At 39.1% G+C, this 17,860-nt stretch overlaps 1 long non-coding RNA gene across 1 annotated transcript in view; it reads left to right on the forward strand.

The window, feature by feature from the left end:
- Positions 1–3,456: 3,456 nt before the first annotated feature.
- Positions 3,457–17,860, forward strand: part of Gm29685 (predicted gene, 29685) — a 31,188-nt gene continuing 16,784 nt past the window's right edge. Inside the window, exons 1-2 of the long non-coding RNA NR_131147.1 lie at positions 3,457–3,601; positions 15,314–15,374. This is a non-coding gene — a long non-coding RNA (predicted gene, 29685). The remainder of the gene's footprint in view (positions 3,602–15,313; positions 15,375–17,860) is intronic.

Raw genomic sequence — 17,860 nt, forward strand, 5'->3', positions numbered from 1 at the left:
CATTGGTCACTAAAGAAGAAAATGCCCTATAGTCTTCTCTACCACCCAATCTTATGGAGGCATTTTCTCAATTAAGGTTCCCTCCTCTCAGATGACACTATCATGTGTCAAGTTGACATAAAACTCTCCAGCATGGAAGCTATAGAAGTAAGGCAACCTTCAGTAAATAGGCCCTAATAGAAGGGTCTATTAATCACTAAGAACGTGCCTTTGAAAGAGATCAAAGGATCCCAGTCTCTTCTATTTCTTCCTCACTGATGAGTTTGAGCTGACATGTTTTCCATTTTATGTTGTCTCATCAGAGCAATGTGTATCCCCAATCTCCCACCCAGAGACTTTATTGGACCAGTAACGCTGTAACTTCAAGCCAAGTAAACCTTTCTTCCTTTCTACCTAATTATCTCAAGTATTTCAATATATAAACACAAAGTTTACTGTCAAATTGAAATACGAAATTTGGAAATATCAGAAATTCCAATTAATTGTACCTTGACAACCTACATATTTATCAATTTTATGCTTCTGTGTTAAAAAACCAACCAAACAAACAAAAACAACAAAACAAAACAAAACAAAAAAACATCTCTGAGCCTCAATTCCCAGTCTGTGCAATGAGAATGAGCACATTCTTTTACAGAGCTTTGAATTACTTTCAAAGAGCTTTGGAAGCTAATTGGTTTTATGAGAGAAGTCAAACAGGATGGTCATTTGTTCATTTGAAGCAAAGAAGTTGAAGAAAGAAGAGAAAAAAAAATATTACATCATCAAAACACATCCAGGAAAATCAGCAAGAACACTGTTTGGGGAACAGAAAGTAGGTCAGTGTGACTTCATATAAACAGAGATGACCATCAAAGGATGAGTCAGCAAACACAGTAAGCAGCATTTAGAGGACAGACTAGGAGATCCTCGTTTGATATTCTATCCCAAGAGGCTTAGCTCCACAAAGAAACTGATGGCAGGCCTGGGTTACCCTTAATTCAGCAAGCAGGAGCCTCCACGGTGTGTAGGTCTACTCGTGGTGTCTATGAGGTAAGCCAAATTTTTCTACAGGGAAAACACTACAGACCATTAAGCCTTTGAATATTTACTTTTACCTTATTTCTAATGCATCATAGGATGAAATTGCAAGAGGAAATTATAGAAAATATAGAAAGAAATCCCTAAGATACTGGGGAAGTAGACTATTTAATATTTTGAAAGAAACCATGAGAGACCTAGAAGTTCCTGAGAGGGCTCTTTGTATTAGAACTATAAGATGTGAGCAATGCAATGCATGAGCAGTACAAGCATCGTAACATTTAAGATAACATCATGGGTATCTCATCATCGGCCCAAATGTTTGTATCTTTCCATAAATCACTACTTCTGCCCAGGCATTCCTCTGATCTCATAGATGACTTTCTTGACCTTCTCCACACAGAATTAAAGAAAAGGGAAAGGAGAGGGGAAAGGAGAGGAGAAGGAGGAAGGAAAGAAAGAAAGAAAGAAAGAAAGAAAGAAAGAAAGAAAGAAAGAAAGAAAGAAAGAAAGAAAGAAAGAAAGAAAGAAAGAAAAGTAAGGAGTGTGAGAGGAGGGAGGAGAGGGGAGAGATACCTCACTGCTCATTCATTCTATCCTTACTATCTCAGAAAAGGCAAACAGTACAAGTTCAAAAGGCATTACCAAACAAAAACGGAGAAAATATGTAAAAAATGAAGTAAGGGATCACTAACCCTGAAAACCCTGCATTGTGGGAAGAAAATATGTATTATCAATTTGTCACTCAGCACATGAATTAACTTTACAGTGATGTTATCTCAATCAGGGTCCCCATGGGACACAGATGTCATAATAGGGAACAATTAAAGAAGGTTGGGTGAAGGGATTGTCTACAGAAGTATGTGTGGGGTACTGAAGAAATGAACAGGAATAGATCTTAGGGGCCAAGAAAAGAAATAGTTCCTAGGACTCAGAGGAGACCACAACTGGAGCTTCTAGGGAAAAGGTGGTTCTCCCTCCTGAATGAAAGTAAATATCTATGGATGGAGTCACTCCAATCCTCAAGCTAGCAGGAACAAAATGCTGTTCCCAGCCTCTCATCCCCACTGGCACATCCTCTGGTCTTCATGCAAATGGATGCCAGACAGCTACAAAACTCAGCTAACGCTGTTCACAGATGCAAGCTTGAGGCACAGGATAGAGAAGTCAATATAGAGGAGAATAGAAATTAAGAAGCAAATACAGAATATAGATTCCTGGACCATGTCAGTTCCTTTGTCATTGACCTCTATACAGACATGTGGTCACCATATCTCATCAGCCCTACCCACATCATATATGCTGCTTTACACATTGGAGGCCGCTGGAAAGTATTTAATGCATAAAGAATATAAGAATGTGCGCATTCTAGTTAGAGTTAGAGAGAATAGTAAGGTTGGGGATAGGTCAGAAGCTAGGAGAAAAGTAAACATATCAAGTCCCAAGTTCCTTGGGTCTTCACTCCAGATTTACAAATCCATAAAGAATCTTATAAGGAAGGGTGGCGGAGAGAAGAGAAAAAGAGAAATATCATGTGTTTCCCCAAGACTCTGTTAAATAGGGGGAAAGCACTTACCTAGAGACACTTTGGTAAATGGACTCAACGTCATTTTCATATTTGATTTTATGCCAGTGCGCCTACCCTCGCTGTCCTTTCCACTAATGGTAACAAATAATTTCATCATGCCAGGGAAGTTTCCTCTTACTCTTCTTGTGCAAAATGTCATTATATACTTGATTTTTCTGTATAATTTTGTCTTTTTTATTTTAGGCATATTGCTCCCCAAGTCATACCCTGAAGGATAAATTAGAACCTTTCTATCATAAATTCAAGATATACTACCATCCTAGTATTGGATAAATAGCATCTCTTTATTCCTTATGATTATCCAGTAATACAGATACTTACTATAAGCTCTGATTACAATAAGTTAAAGACAGCTAATTTTCACAAAATTGCACATTAAAGCAAAGATGCATGTACCATATTCTTGGAATGAGAAGAATACATCTTATGAAGTCTTCTTCTCCCACTTCGAACTTTACCATTTGTGGTAGGTTTGTGGCACTGATTCTTCATAGTACACACACACACACACACACACACACACACACACACACTATATCAAAACCATTTGCCATGTGACTTCACATTCCTCCCACTGGGAAGAGAAGATATTCTTCTCCTTGTCTTGGCTGCAGCCTTTTGACTTCATTAATAGAATTTGAACTCATAACACATCCTGAGGCTCAGGAAGGGCTTAAAGCGCTTGTACTTGCTCACTTTTTCCACTGCCGTTGCCATGACAGCAGGCTTCAGTTGTCTCACTGACCCCAGGAGAAGAGTGAGGCACAGAAAAAAAAAAAAAAAAAAGCCAAGTCATCTGGTCTTCGTTAGCTGACTTCCAGATGCAGGATTGAGCCCGGATGATCCCCACATGACCACCCAGCTGAGCCTGGCTAAGATCAGCCAACCCTCAACTGACCTGCAGATCTAAAAGATTGCTGTGTAAGAAACAACAAGAAGAAGACCTCGTTCACAGGGCCTGCCCCTCCCTGTGCAGCATTACTAATTAGCAGGGTAAGTTCAGAAACATTGATCTCTTTGAGCCTCGAATGGCAGAGTAAAAGAAGGGACTGGACTCCTTATGCCAGTGTCTGGGTCCTAAAATAGTATTGTGATTGTTAGAGATTGTCCCTCCATTATTTGTTTCCTCTTTTTCATGAATGATAGAGCAATGTTAATAATAGAATCTAATCAATAATATGTTCATCAGTTAATAGAGCTTATATATATACACATATAAAACATATATGTATGTACAAAACACACACACACACACACACACATATATATATACATATATATATATATATATATATATATATATATATATATATCACTTAAATAACTTATATGTTGGGTAAAGGACAAAGCCTAGCAATCAGAAACTTAGCATAGGTAATAAATAAAAACTAATTATGCTAAGCACATTATATCCACTATACAGAAATATACAATATTTATTCACACATTCTATAAATAGGCAGGCATGTCTCTTCTAGTTGTTCCTACTAAAAGCAATACTTCAATGAACACTTTTATTAAAGGATAGTTATGCCATTCTTCAAGGTTTTCCTATAACAAAGTTATTGCTTTTAGTCACAGATAAACAATTTTGCTATATTCGTTGTTTTTTTTTCCTACAGAAAAAAATTTTCTGGGCTAGAAATTAAACCCATAATTTCCATGCATACCTAGGAAGTGCTTTACCACTTAGCTACACTCCCATCCCAAGAAAATAATATTATTGTAAAGTAAGGGAAGCCTCCATAAACAAATAGTCACCTTGCAGTTAGTAACCCTGGAGGCTCACTGTGAGTTCACAGCAGCCCAGTTCTTTCCAGTTTCAAATCTATGTAGTAGGCTTTTACATGTTGCAGTGGGGACCTGGAATATATAAGCCACAGGAACACACCTAATTATAATGTGTTATGGCTTGTACTATGTACCTCAAAAAGAAATGCTGGATTCCTAGCACCCAGTACTTCCGAGGGTGTCCTGAACTGGAGACAGGGACTTTATAAAAGTGATCCATCAAAATGAGGACATCAGAGTAGACCCTGATCCAAAGTGACTGGCATTCTTATAAAAGAGGAAATTTACAGAGACATCAACAGGCAGAGAGGGGATGAAGTGACAAGACACAGGGAAAGACAGTATCCATGAGTCACAGAGACAGGCCTAGGACAGAGCCTACCATCTCACAACAGCTCTGTGGCACCTGGATGTCAGGCTTCTAGCATCCAAACCTGGAAAAGTAAAATTTAGTTTATGGTAGGCTGTCATAGCTGTCCTGTCAAACTAGTGAAAGCATCCTGGTGTCCATATATCACAGGTCAGCCTATTCTAACCACAAAGAGTCCCACTTGTCAAAAGAAACTACTTGTGAATTTAGAAACCATGTTTGCCTGTTAGCAAGACACTCTCTCCATAGTAAGAGGTACATCTGTTGCAGTGACTGGGCACTTTCAATGTTTCTTGAGCAACGATAAAAATGTCTGTGGTTTTGTGGCTGGCATTGCACAAAGGAAGGGGAAAATTGTCTAATGAACCACTTTTGAGGAGTGAGACTTTTCCTACCACCCTTGAGTGGTCACCAAAACTCATAATAAAGTCTAAACCATGAGATCATTCTGAAATTTCTTTTTAGAATATGTGATATTTTTAAAATTCATAGACTAGCAACAGTCATTTATTATTATTGTCATCAAGTTTATGTACCGTGCATAATGGTATATGCTAGGGCTTCCCACGGATTGGCTAAGTACTGTGTTTGTTTATATCAGCAATGTAACAACCACTATTTTATTATGGTGGCTGCAGGGTTATTAGGCAATAGGAACTTTTTTTTATTTTTTTATTAGATATTTTCTTTATTTACATTTCAAATGCTATCCCGAAAGTTCCCTATACCCATGTGCTTGTAGAGCCGTGGCATATGTAATATGTACTAGGGAAGTGAATTGTTGATAAGAAAATAGAGGTCTCTATTCTTAGCTACAGAAATCTATTTACATTTTAGCGTTGGCAAGACTTTTTGTTTGGAAGTGCTGGTGAAAGCAAATCTCTCCCTTCCAAAGTGAGCTCTCCATATGCTAATTTCACACGATGAACATACTTGAGATCACTTTTGCACGACTCGTGAATCCACAAACGACTTTAGGGAAGCAGAAATTTACTTGCCATCTTCAGTCAATTCTATCGTTCCAGATGGCTTTCATATTTGTGTCCTTCAGTATATCCTAACTTAAACATGCATCTCCCAACACCTGCTCTCTTTCTTGGATATTTCTGTTGAGTTTTCCTCCCACCCTGTCACCCCACGGCACTAATTATCATACCTTATAGATTCTACATTCATATCATCTGCATTTGTTTGGAACTATGTTGCCTTATTTCAATTTACTTGCCTCTCCCACTAAAGAAGTCTGTTAAATGAACCCCATCTCCAATACATCCCTGCAATACAAGACAGCCATTTAGTTTATTGACTAAGCACAACATCAAAGTTATTATCCTTAAAAGTGCTTCAATTCCTAAAAGTAATATCCAACATATGATGGCTTTATTATGTACACTGTATTCATTCCTGCTCTTTACCCACTCCTACTCTTATTTACTACGTGTATTCATGTTCCCTTTTCCTACAGCTTCCTTTGTAACTTTCATCTTACCCTGAATGTCCTCACTGCTCATCTCTGCCATTCACTCAATTCCATGGGACCAATCTCAAAACTAACTCTTTCTTAAGTAAAATGTTCTAGAGTTGTGGAACTTCTACCCTGTGCCTAGGTCCAGTGGATGTATGAACCCAGTCATTTGGAGTTTATATGTGCAAATTCCATGTATTGCATGACCTCATCACTGGACTCTGGCTATCTTCTGAAATTCAATTCATTAATCTATCTACCTATCGATGAACAACTATAAAAGCTATAAAAGCTCCAGGTAGCTTCATAACAATTCAACTCAGAATCTTCATATCAAATAAGTTTTCTGCAATTTTATTTTAAATTCAGTTTTCAGAGCTTTATAGATTTGGGAATTATGAAAAGTGTTGTCTGCCTGGGATACTTTTCTCAGATTAAAAATATTCTTATAGATTGATTGACTAATTTCCACTTCAGTTATTTTGTTTATAGCCATTGCATAAGAAAAATTCTTGTGCAGGTAATGTATTGAATATTTATATTCACGCATCAATAGGAGCCAACCAGACAAACAGAAGCCATTTTAGACTCCATTAAAAAAAAAGCTTCACTTAGGGGCATCAGTCACATAAATGACTAGAGGAGCAAGCAGACATGAATGAGGAAGCCACAGAGTGGCACTATCATACCAGTAAGCCTCTGCCACCTCTAGGGAATGCAGATAAGGGTGGAGGCAATGATGCAAGAACCCAAGGTTAAGGAAAGAAGGAATCCTGGTGAGTCTGCCCAGCAGAAAAAGTCAACTTAGTGAGTGTAACCTAGTCACAGACTCAATTCGATCCAAATTGAAATCCCAGCGAGCCGCTTCCCAGATGTCAACGAGCTGCTTCTAAAATTCATGAAAAGAGGCAAGAGACTCATAATAGACAACACAATGCTAAAAGAGAAGAATAAAGTTTAAGAAGAGACATGACACAGCTGAAAGACTATCTGTCAGACTGCTGTAATCAAGACAGTAGCATTCATCAAGAAAAAGACAAATAGATCAACAGAATACAAAAGAAACCCAAAGTAGGCTCAAATATAGTCATTTTTTTCTCCAGCAAAGGACAGTCTTTTCATTGAATATGCTAGAATGTGATATCCTCATTTTAAAAAAAAACTGTATCTAGCAACATCTTCAGGAACATTGTCACAAGGCAAATGATAAACCTAAATTTGAAGTTGAAACTCTCATAAGCCAACAAAGAAGAAGCCTTGGTTACTTAGGTGATCTGTAAAAGTCCAATATAAAAGGCAAAATCCATGAAAAAAATAACTGATAAGCTGGAAAGAATATCAAGAGAATGAGAACATAAATTCCAGACAGTGCTTACAAGTGGCACATAGAGACTACCATCCAAACCTCACAATGATTCCTAAAGTTCAATGATAAAACCACCAACCAAAGACTACACATGGAGGAACCCATGGCTCCAGCCGCGTATGTAGCAGAGGATGACCTTGTAGGACATCAGTGGGAGAAGAGGTCCTTGGTCCTGTGAAGGTTCGATGCCCCGGTGTAGGGGAATGCCAGGGCATGGAGGCGGGAGAGGGTGGGGGAGCACCCTCATAGAAGCAGGGGGAGGGGGAATGGGATAGGAGAGTTCCGGAAGCTTGGTGAGAAATGCGAAAGGGATAAAATTTGAAATGTAAATAAAGAAAATATCCAAGAAAAAGAAAAACAAACAGCCCAATATTAAAACAGGACAAAGGCATGGAGATACCGCACTGGAGAAGATGCTCGGATGATAAATCAGCATGTGAAAAGACAACTCATACCGCTCATCATTAACACTGACAACAAGCATCCAATGTTGGCCATTGTAGACAGCACCGAGGACTCTGATTTGTCGCTGGTGGGAATGCAGAATAATGGTACAGCCATTTTGCAAGCCACTTTGTTAGGGGCTTACTCTGGTTTGGTTTGGTTTGGTTTGGTTTGGTTTGGTTTGGTTTGGTTTGGTTTGGTTTGGTTTGGTTTGGTTTGGTTTGAAACAGGTATTAGCACAGGTAAGCCTCACCCTCATTAGGTAGCCAAGAATAGCCTTCAACTTCCGGTCCTCCTACCTCCGACTTCCAGAGAGCTGGGTATATAAGTGAACACCACTGTTGGAAGACCCTGCTTAATAAACAGCAGTCCACCATGACCCGATAGCTCTCCGGAGTAAAATGGAAGACTCCCTTTCTTGGCGGGGCTTCCCTTTCTCCACTGACCTTATCTCTAGTGTCTTTAAGTACAGATGCCTGACCCTGCTGCAGGATGAGCCTGCACAGAGCTGCCTGCAAGTCCTGCATGATTCAGCCAGTAAGTCCCACTCTGCTCTTCTTGCCATATGATGACTAAGTACGAGGTTATTATCTCTTACATATCCCTATCCCTGAACACTGAAGTAGAGCTGTCTCACTGGGGCTGCCTCCACAAGTCCTGCCGTCATACTCACAGTTCTCTGAACCCTACTTGCCGCTTGGGTCCCCTCTGCCCTCACAGGTCAGTGGTTAATGACCCTGAGGGGAGAGGGAACCCACACACCACCGTGCTTTGTGTATGCTAGACAGTCTACTAACAGAGTTACAAACCTAACCCTGGTTTCGCTGCTTTTTTAATGAACCCAGGCACACTTTTTTTCATGGGAATCTAAGCCTCCTTAGTACTTATACAGAAGAATCCAAAACTTTGGTACACACACACACACACACACACACACACACACACACAAACCAATGCTTTTTACATGGATATTTATTTATTTATTTTTGGCTTTTCAAGACAGGGTTTCTCTGTATAGCCCTGGCTGTTCTGGAACTCACTTTGTAGACCAGGCTGGCCTCGAACTCAGAAATCTTCCTGCCTCCGCCTCCTGAGTGGTGGGATTAAAGGCATGTGCCACCACGCCCGGCTTACATGGATATTTTAAATCTTATTTATGACAGTTCCAACTTGTAAGTATGTGTATAAATTCACAAATTGTCATATTCAAAACACATATTGTTGCTTAAAGGTAACACGAGACCCAGTAGAATTATAAAGCATTTACTTGGACAAATCATGGTCTATGGATGTCACAGTACTGGAGCAAGAATTGCAAGTGGACATCTTTTAAAATATGCACAAATACAAGTAGAGCAGAAAAAAAATTCGTTTGGTTCTGGCTATAAAATGACCTTACTTGGTCTGCCTTGATAGAAGGCTCTAGTTATACATTTAAAAGTTAATTTGTGGCTTTTATGGGTTGAACTTTAGTTTCATTTTATGTTCATATTGGCATTTACAAGAAATAGCTCAGGTTAAGTTTCAGTTATGTTTGCAAGTCAAACAAGGATAAAGTCACTTATGAGGCCTGACTGGTTTTTGTCTCCTCTGGAATTCTTTCCTGCCTGGTCTCCATTTGAATGCAGTTCAAGAGTCTAAACTGTTATTTGCTGCCGATTGCTATTACTGTAGATGAGATATTTTCCACTCTTACAGAAATGTGTAGTTTAGTCATGGAGTGTAAAGACTTTTTAATATTCTTATGCCTCAGCACGTAGAACCAAATTAGCATTTCTTAGGTTTGCGCTGTGTTCAAATGTTTCATTTAAAGAATATCTGTTTGAGTTGCTGACTTCATAAAAAAAAATTACTAAACGAATTTTGGCTTACAACTCAGATGGAATTTTCAACCACTTCTGAAATGAGTATGAAATGCCATTTTGTACTGTAAAGTCATGTGAAACCACACCCAAAGTACTGATTATTATAAAAACCAAAATACTGATCAACTCTGAGACATTTTCGAAATGCTCTATGTTCTGTGGTATCAAATTCTTAAACAAGATTTAATCCTTTCTGCAAAAACAAAAACTTGTATTCATCTCATTCATGTACAACTGTTTGTCCTTAGTAAATGATAAAATTTTATATTTTCCAAAGATTAGTTTACTTCTTTCTTGCTTATCAGTAAATGTTTTATTTGAGTACCTATTTTATGTGCCTAAAACTCCAGGATCGCATGACATTTCTCAGGTATAAAGGATCCACAGGGAGGAAAAATTAAGAAACCTTAAGGTGGTGGTTCTCAACCTTCATAACAGTGAGACCCTTTAATATCGTTCCTCATTGGTGCTGACCCACAACCATCAAACTATTTTCATTGCTACTTCATAACTGTAATTTTGCCATTGCTATGAATCATACTGTAAATATCTGTGTTTTTCAGTGGTCTCAGGTGACCCCTGTGAAGAGAGCATTCACTCTCTAAATGGGTCATGACCCACATGTCGAGGACCGCTGTCTTAAGATGCTCTCTGGGGTTAAGTGATCATAATGTGCCAGCACAGATGCAGCAGTTGTAAGAAATGAACTACCCTAGTGGAGAATATTGATAGAGGGATTCTCTGTATGAATGGAGGGAGGGAGACTGTAGACTGGACATATCTCCCCCCAGTCCTTATATCAATATCTTAATCATCAGGGTGATGATGTTGGGTTGGGTAGGGGGACTCAGTAAAGATTAATTTATCACTGCAGAGCCTTTGTTCATGAGATTACCACTGTAGTAAAAGGGAAACCCACACAGTCCGCCACTTCCTTTGCCATGTGAAAACCCAGTGAATACATAGTTGTCTATGAACCAGGCTCCAGGCCCTCATCAGACTCCAGATCTGCTTATACATTCCCCCTTCCTTTCCTACCTTCCAGAACTGTAAGAAACACATGTCTGTTGTCTGTCCACCACACAGAGAGCACTTTGTTATAGCAACACCAAAGGACTGAGACAGATGATACATGCAGAACCTACATGGGCTTCTCTCAACTTTGTAGTAAACCTAAAGTAGCTCTAAGACAGTACACACACACACACACACATACACACACACACACACACACACACACACACACATACATACACACACACGCATACACACATATATACATACACACACACATACACACACACGCATACACACACATATACATACACACACACACACATATATATGTATATATATATATGTTATGACAAAGTTTGGAGATTTTGAATCAGGGAACTGAGTCTGATACCTAACCTCGTAGTTTCGGAGCATGCAAAACTCACTCATCTGCGACTTTAAATTGTCTAAGAGCCAAAGACTGTTTTGCTCCTGGGATCCCGGGGTTCTTTTGGATGGGTGCCCTCAAGTCCCGTTATTTATTTGCATCTGCTTTGTCACTTGGCTTAGAACACACTGTGTCTTTGTCACTGTTTGTTCCAGCACCTCTGACCCTCCAGCGTTCAGCTGGGATTTGGGAGGGGAAAAAATTAAAACCTCTGGATCTTCATTAGCAAAGAATAAAACACAAAACTTACTGGGCATCTGCACACATCTACACACACACACATGCATACACACACATACACACACACACACATACACACACACACACGCATACACACACATATACATACACACACACACACACACACACACACACACACACACACACTTTCCTAAAGAACTCTTTTCTCCCCATCATCAAACTTTACTATTTATATGATTTCCAAAAGTACAGGAAATAAGGAAACTGGTGCTCTGTTCTCTAGTTACCAAACTCCTAGTACCCATAAGCCACCACTCTTCCCCCAAGGCCTACCTTTGTAGGTAAGGCCTTTGTCTCTAACTGTGAGGTCATCATGCTCCAAATAACCTTCATTCCTTCTGCCCTAAGAGTACATGGTTCAATTTCACAAATCCTCACTGAACAAAGAGCCTCTAGTAGGAAATGAGCTGCTCTTGACAGAGTGAAAAGAGAAGACACTCAAATGTATGCACCTTCTGAGACAGTTTGGAGGGGGCAGTTATGTCGCACTCCTGACCTTAATATCTTTGAAATGGAAGGATGATAGTATTTCCTGATACTAACTAAGATCCACAGTGGTAAAAAGAACCAACTCTACTGGCACCCATGGAGTGAACTGCAAAGCCCAGGGCAAACGAACGCTCGGCTATTTCTGCTGGATGCTCTATAAGTAGAGGGTAATATTCAGACTCTTCTAAGCTCGACCGCCATCCTCACTTACCATGGTTATTGACTTTGTTACTATTTTCCATCTGTCACCACCATCATCTTTTCTTCTCTGAAGAATTCACAGCATGCAAGGAGTTCATGACAAGGAAACAGTAAACAGAGTCAAAATTAAATCCCTAGGAAGGCAGTACTGATTCAAACACAACTGTGATGGATCCATATCCATTGATCTTTGTCGATGTCCTTCCTTTTTTAATGTCTCCAGATAAATCAGTATTTCGGACTTATGAAAAAACAAACACAAAACAAACAAACAAACAAAACACTTTTGATGGTTTCTTTGGACCTACCTTTTTCACACAGATTTCTTTTTTTTTATTGTTTATGCATTTACTTGAAATATCTCAACTTTGCATTGATGAACTTATAAGCAATTGATGAATTATTCAAATGTAAATGCAGGCAGAAAGATCCATGGAACAAAGGACAAAGTTAAGCATTTCAAATTCAAAAGTCTGAAGCCCAACAGTAAAGCTAGACAGTACCAATAATAAAGAAGTAGTAAGAAACCATAATTGTAAATACCATTAAATGCTATTTTTGATGATAATCAAATATATTTTTTGATCCATACCTAAGTACCCATGATCTGATTAATAGAAAAATTTAACTGACTTATCAGAGGAGAAAAACAATTAATACATAAAATCATCTCACCCGAAAATCTGACTCAAGGGTCTGGAGAAGTTCACACGGATTTCCGAACATAATTTTGTTGTGGTTCTTATTACCTGCTATGTCAGTTAGAAATAGTTTCATAGGTAAACAATTAAAATTATTTGATGCATTATTGTTTCTTTAACACACACATAGGAAGTAACATAATTTACAGAAACAACCTCTTCTTTAAAAGACATTTTAAAAGCCTCTATACCTGCATGTCTTCTCGGCTTCTTTTTGTACACTTATACTTGGTACAGACATGAGAGCTCCAGATGTCCTGTAATATATGAGACTGTCACAGGTACATGCATCTCTCTGGGGAATGGGTCTGTGCACATCACTCATCCATGCCCAATAAACAGTAGCTTCCCCTGCAGCGAGGACCTCGTGGAGAACCAATTACAGTTACAGTTAGTGAACTTTAGACCTGCTTCTGATTTTTGCTTTGTATATGGCAGGACTTCAGGGCTTTCTCCAGAAATTGTACTATTCAGGGTTTTTTGTGTGTGTTTGTGTTAGAAATTACAAAACGCCAAAGACTGTCACATCATCCACTGCCCCGATGAAAGGTAAACAGAGATGATTGGTGGGTCCTGAGCTGGGCTATGCGGTCTCCGAGGCTCCTGGGGTGTCCTTCTGGAGCTTGGCTTGCAGAGACACTTGGAAGTTGCTTTTGAACAGCTTCATTTTTTCATTTTTATTGGATAAGAAATTACTTGGCATTCTGCTCAGCAAGGAACGCATTATTCTGTCATAGCTACATAGACAAAGAAGCATTCTTAAAATGAATATCCCATAGAGGACTGATATAATTTTTGAAAGAAGTTTGGCTCAACAAGGTAAACAAACAAAAAAAAAAAACCCAAAACTCTGAAGAAAATTTACAGAGAACAAAGTCCTTTGGTCAAGTAGGACTCTATTTAAAAGAGAACATACGCCTTTCTACAGTTGCTGGCATCTACCCCCATCAGAGATCATATTAAGAGAGGCACGAAGTAACAGGGAATTTTGGAGTGCCTTTCAATACATAAAAGACATACATGGATCTCTTTATCCAAACAAGAGGTTGTTTTGTGAGTGTAGGTTATCCCCTTCCTAGACTAACATTCTATCTTTCAGCATGAATCATTTTCTAGACACAGAAATAGCACACATGAATAGTCATAGTTTGCCTCTCTTACATGATCAGTCTCTATGCGACAAAGGAAGCAGAGGGCAGGATACCAGTGGGCATATTTAGTATCCCAGTTCTGACTTCATGCCATCAAGAACACCTAACATCATATCAGCTGTTCCCAAGGACCTCTGAAGTACACGCCTGACTGATATCATCCTTAACTCAGGAGTTTCCTCAGAAGACCTGCAATGTAAGAGTTCCATGTTGAGCCTTGTATCACAGTGTCAAAGGACTCCAGGAGGTGAAATATGAACAGAGAAAAAAATGGTAGAAATAAAAAGAAAGCTTGTTAAACCTAGTGGGTGGGTCCACATCTGTAAGCTCCACTTTAAATATAGATAGGTGACTTTAGCAATGGCCCTCAGGCTTTGATTTAAGGGGTACCAGGAAAGCTATGTCCATTCACACCAGTACCAAATACAAATTCAAGTCCACAGTACCTCCCTGAAAAATCTCAGAGACTACTGTAGCTTCAGAATTCTCAATCTTTTGAATATCAGAACATTAGTAGGGTTTCTTCTGTTAATTTTTAAAACCTGTCTCTTATATATTACATCCTAGCTGCAGTTTTCCCTCCCTCTACTCCTCCCAGTCCCTTCCCCAGTAGCCCCCATCTCCCCAAGGTCCACCCCTCCTCTATTTCCTTTCAGAAAACAGCAGGTCTCCCTGGGATATCAACCAAATATATCATAACAAGTTACAATAAGACTAGGAACAGACTTTTCATATGAAAGCTGGAGAAAAACAACTCAGTAAGAGGAAAGGGGTCTCTAAAGCAGGGAATAGAATCGGAGACTCCCTCCACTCCCACTGTTAGGCATCCCACAAGAACACCAAGCTGCACACTGTAACATATATGCCGAGGGCCTAGCTCAGATCCACACAGGTCCTTGATTGTCTCTTCAGTCTTTGTGAACCCCTATGAGCTGTGCTTAGTTGATTCTGTGGGCCATGTTCATGTTCTACAATCCTTCCTTCCTTACATTATGCAGCTTCCCATAGCAAGACTCTGGGAAGCCCTGACAAACATTAACATTTCTGCTGCACAATATAAAAAAATTCAAGTGCTACAAATATAAGAAAATTCACATTGTATATGAAAAAAACCCACATGTCAGCCTTATGCCAATTCCTTTTTTTTTTTTTTTCAGAAGGATGACTGAGGGTAAGAAGGGAGTGGAAGACTTGGCAGGGTGAGTGATGAGAACTAAGGTCAGTACTCCAAATTAAAACACAGTAAGTCATACAGAATTTAAATTTTTCCTAGGAACACTGAGCAAGCAAGATAGCTCTCTCTTTATCTCAGGTTATCCTGACTTGACTGACCTCAGGAGCAAGGAAAATTGTAAACTAATTAAAGTAGATCCTATTGTTTTGGTCCCTTTATAGAAACCGATATTGTTAGGTTCTAGAGAGATGGTTCTGTAGTCAAAGACTCACTGCTCTTTCCAAGGACTCAAGTTCAATTCGACATTCTCAGAGTGGCCATTCTGTGCTTTCTACAAATAGCATATCCCAAATGAACCCCGCTGCTAGCCTTAAAAGACAAAAATAATTCCCTTCTATTTGTTGATAGAAAGACCATTTATAATTATGAACATTGCAGAGTCTATGTGGACTCCAAGGGATCTAAAACTGAACCTGTTTCCTTCTATTTGTAAAATTGACGTGAAAAAAAAAACTTAATGGATAGATAATGCTTTCAGTCTGGGAGATCCCAAGGCCATGACTAGGAAGGAAAGCAGAAAGAGACCAATGTTCTTCGATGGGAAAAGATGCCTCTCTTTCTGCATTCTGAGCAGCTACCAGAGCTGAGCCTGAGGGGCTTACAGTGGGGGTTCAGCTGACATCTCCTGGATGCAGCAACAGTTCCCCTCCCTGTCAATAGCAGGAGACAATGAGCATGCGCCAGTTTACTATTTCCATGATTTATCTTAATGTCTCAGCAAAGAAGTCCGTTAAAATAGGAAAATGACAACTCCATAGTAGTGCATTAACGTCTATCAACTTTGGGTGTGGTCAATATTGGTGTGATGTCTTTGTATATCTGAAAGTTTTATTGCACAGCAGATATTGAAGTTTAAAAATAAAGTTAAGAAGTAAGAATAGGAAGGTAATTCCCCATATTTCAATCCCTAGTTTTAAATTTTTTAGCTCTTTTTTACTGATGTCACCATCCCACTTTATACAATATAAAAGCTCAAGAATTTTGACAAATTATAACCAATACCTTCATTAAAAAATAGGAGGTACAAGAATAAAAAGATTGCCAAACTTTAGTGCACATCTGTCAGAGGTATCGAAACATCCGGGTTCTCTATGCTTTCCATAGAGCCGACTATCACTTCACTAACATGTTATCAGAATTTAACCCTTCCTGTAAACACAAAATTTTTAGAGCTAAAGTTTGTAGATGAGGTAAATTTTTAAAAGTTATTCTATATTCATTTATTTCAAAAATGTTGGGGGTATCTAAATAAATAAAGTACCAACATCTATGTATTTTTCTGAGATACTGGCTTTTGTATTTAGCAAGAATTTCACAACATTAGGGTAATTTAAAAGCTTGATAAAATTAAATGCCTATTTAATAATAATAGTAAAAATACTTTCTATATATCCTAATTTATTAAACCCTTATAACAGAAGGTGTGACTGTCAGTCACATTTTATACCGAAAGCTAAAGTAATCAGAAATTAAACTACTTAGCCAAATCACCAGATGTCAGAGCCAGGGTGAGCCTAACCAAGTGAGTTTAACTCTAGAATTGTTGCTGTTTATCATGGTTCTAGGCTTTTTACTGCTTAACTGGTGTGGTAAATGGGTCTCCCACTCTGTACCAGCAGGCTGGAAGGAGCGGCAGGCTTGACTGTATAAGTAACTAACTCACTTTGCAGAATGCTCAGCTTAGAGTATTGCAGCACATTTGAGTGGGTGGCCTGGGAATGATAGGATGAAGGATAGGATGGGTCTGAAACTCAAGGGAGAGGAAGTGAGGTTGAGCAGATATCAGTGGACATTTTATTGTCGCAGCTCTAGGTAAACTACTATCATTGGTGATTCAAATGAAGCCTTCCTAAGTGACTGTGGTTGTTTGATATGCTTGGTCCCAGAAAGTGGTACGACTAGGAGATGTGGCCTTGTTGGAGGAAGTGTATCACTCTGGGGGTGAGGCTAAGGTAAAGAGATTTCAACTAATTGCATTGATAAAGGAAGTCTCAGACAAGCCCAGCATAGACTTTGTTCTCTGGTTTAGCCTCATGAAGAGTGTTTTGATGAAGCATAGCAGGCTTATAAAGGAAAAGTGCAAACTGTATGGTTCTAAGAATAAAGGGGCACTAGGGGGTAGAATGGAAATGGATCCTATGTTCAAGGAGATAAACAGATTAAGGAAATGGTGACCGAGAGGCAAGATCTCATCCGGCTAAGCTTATTGTTTATGCTTTCGTGGTTGAAAGTGCTCCAGATGGCAGAGCTGTAGAAGTGACCCAAGCCCTTTGGAGGAACCCAGAATATTATGTGTGGATCCCAGACATCGCCTTGGATATCCCAAAATGTTAGAGATGCCAGAGTCATGGGATACCTGCCGAGTAAACCTGCCAACATGGTTAGAACTAGCCCAAGAGAAAGAAGTTTATTGTAAGCAACAAAGATGAAAGGAGTTGGAGATCTGAAGCCACTTTGACATCAGATATGG

The sequence above is a fragment of the Mus musculus genome, chromosome 10 (genome assembly GCF_000001635.26).
Source record: "Mus musculus strain C57BL/6J chromosome 10, GRCm38.p6 C57BL/6J".
In the NCBI taxonomy this organism is placed as follows: Eukaryota; Metazoa; Chordata; class Mammalia; order Rodentia; family Muridae; genus Mus; species Mus musculus.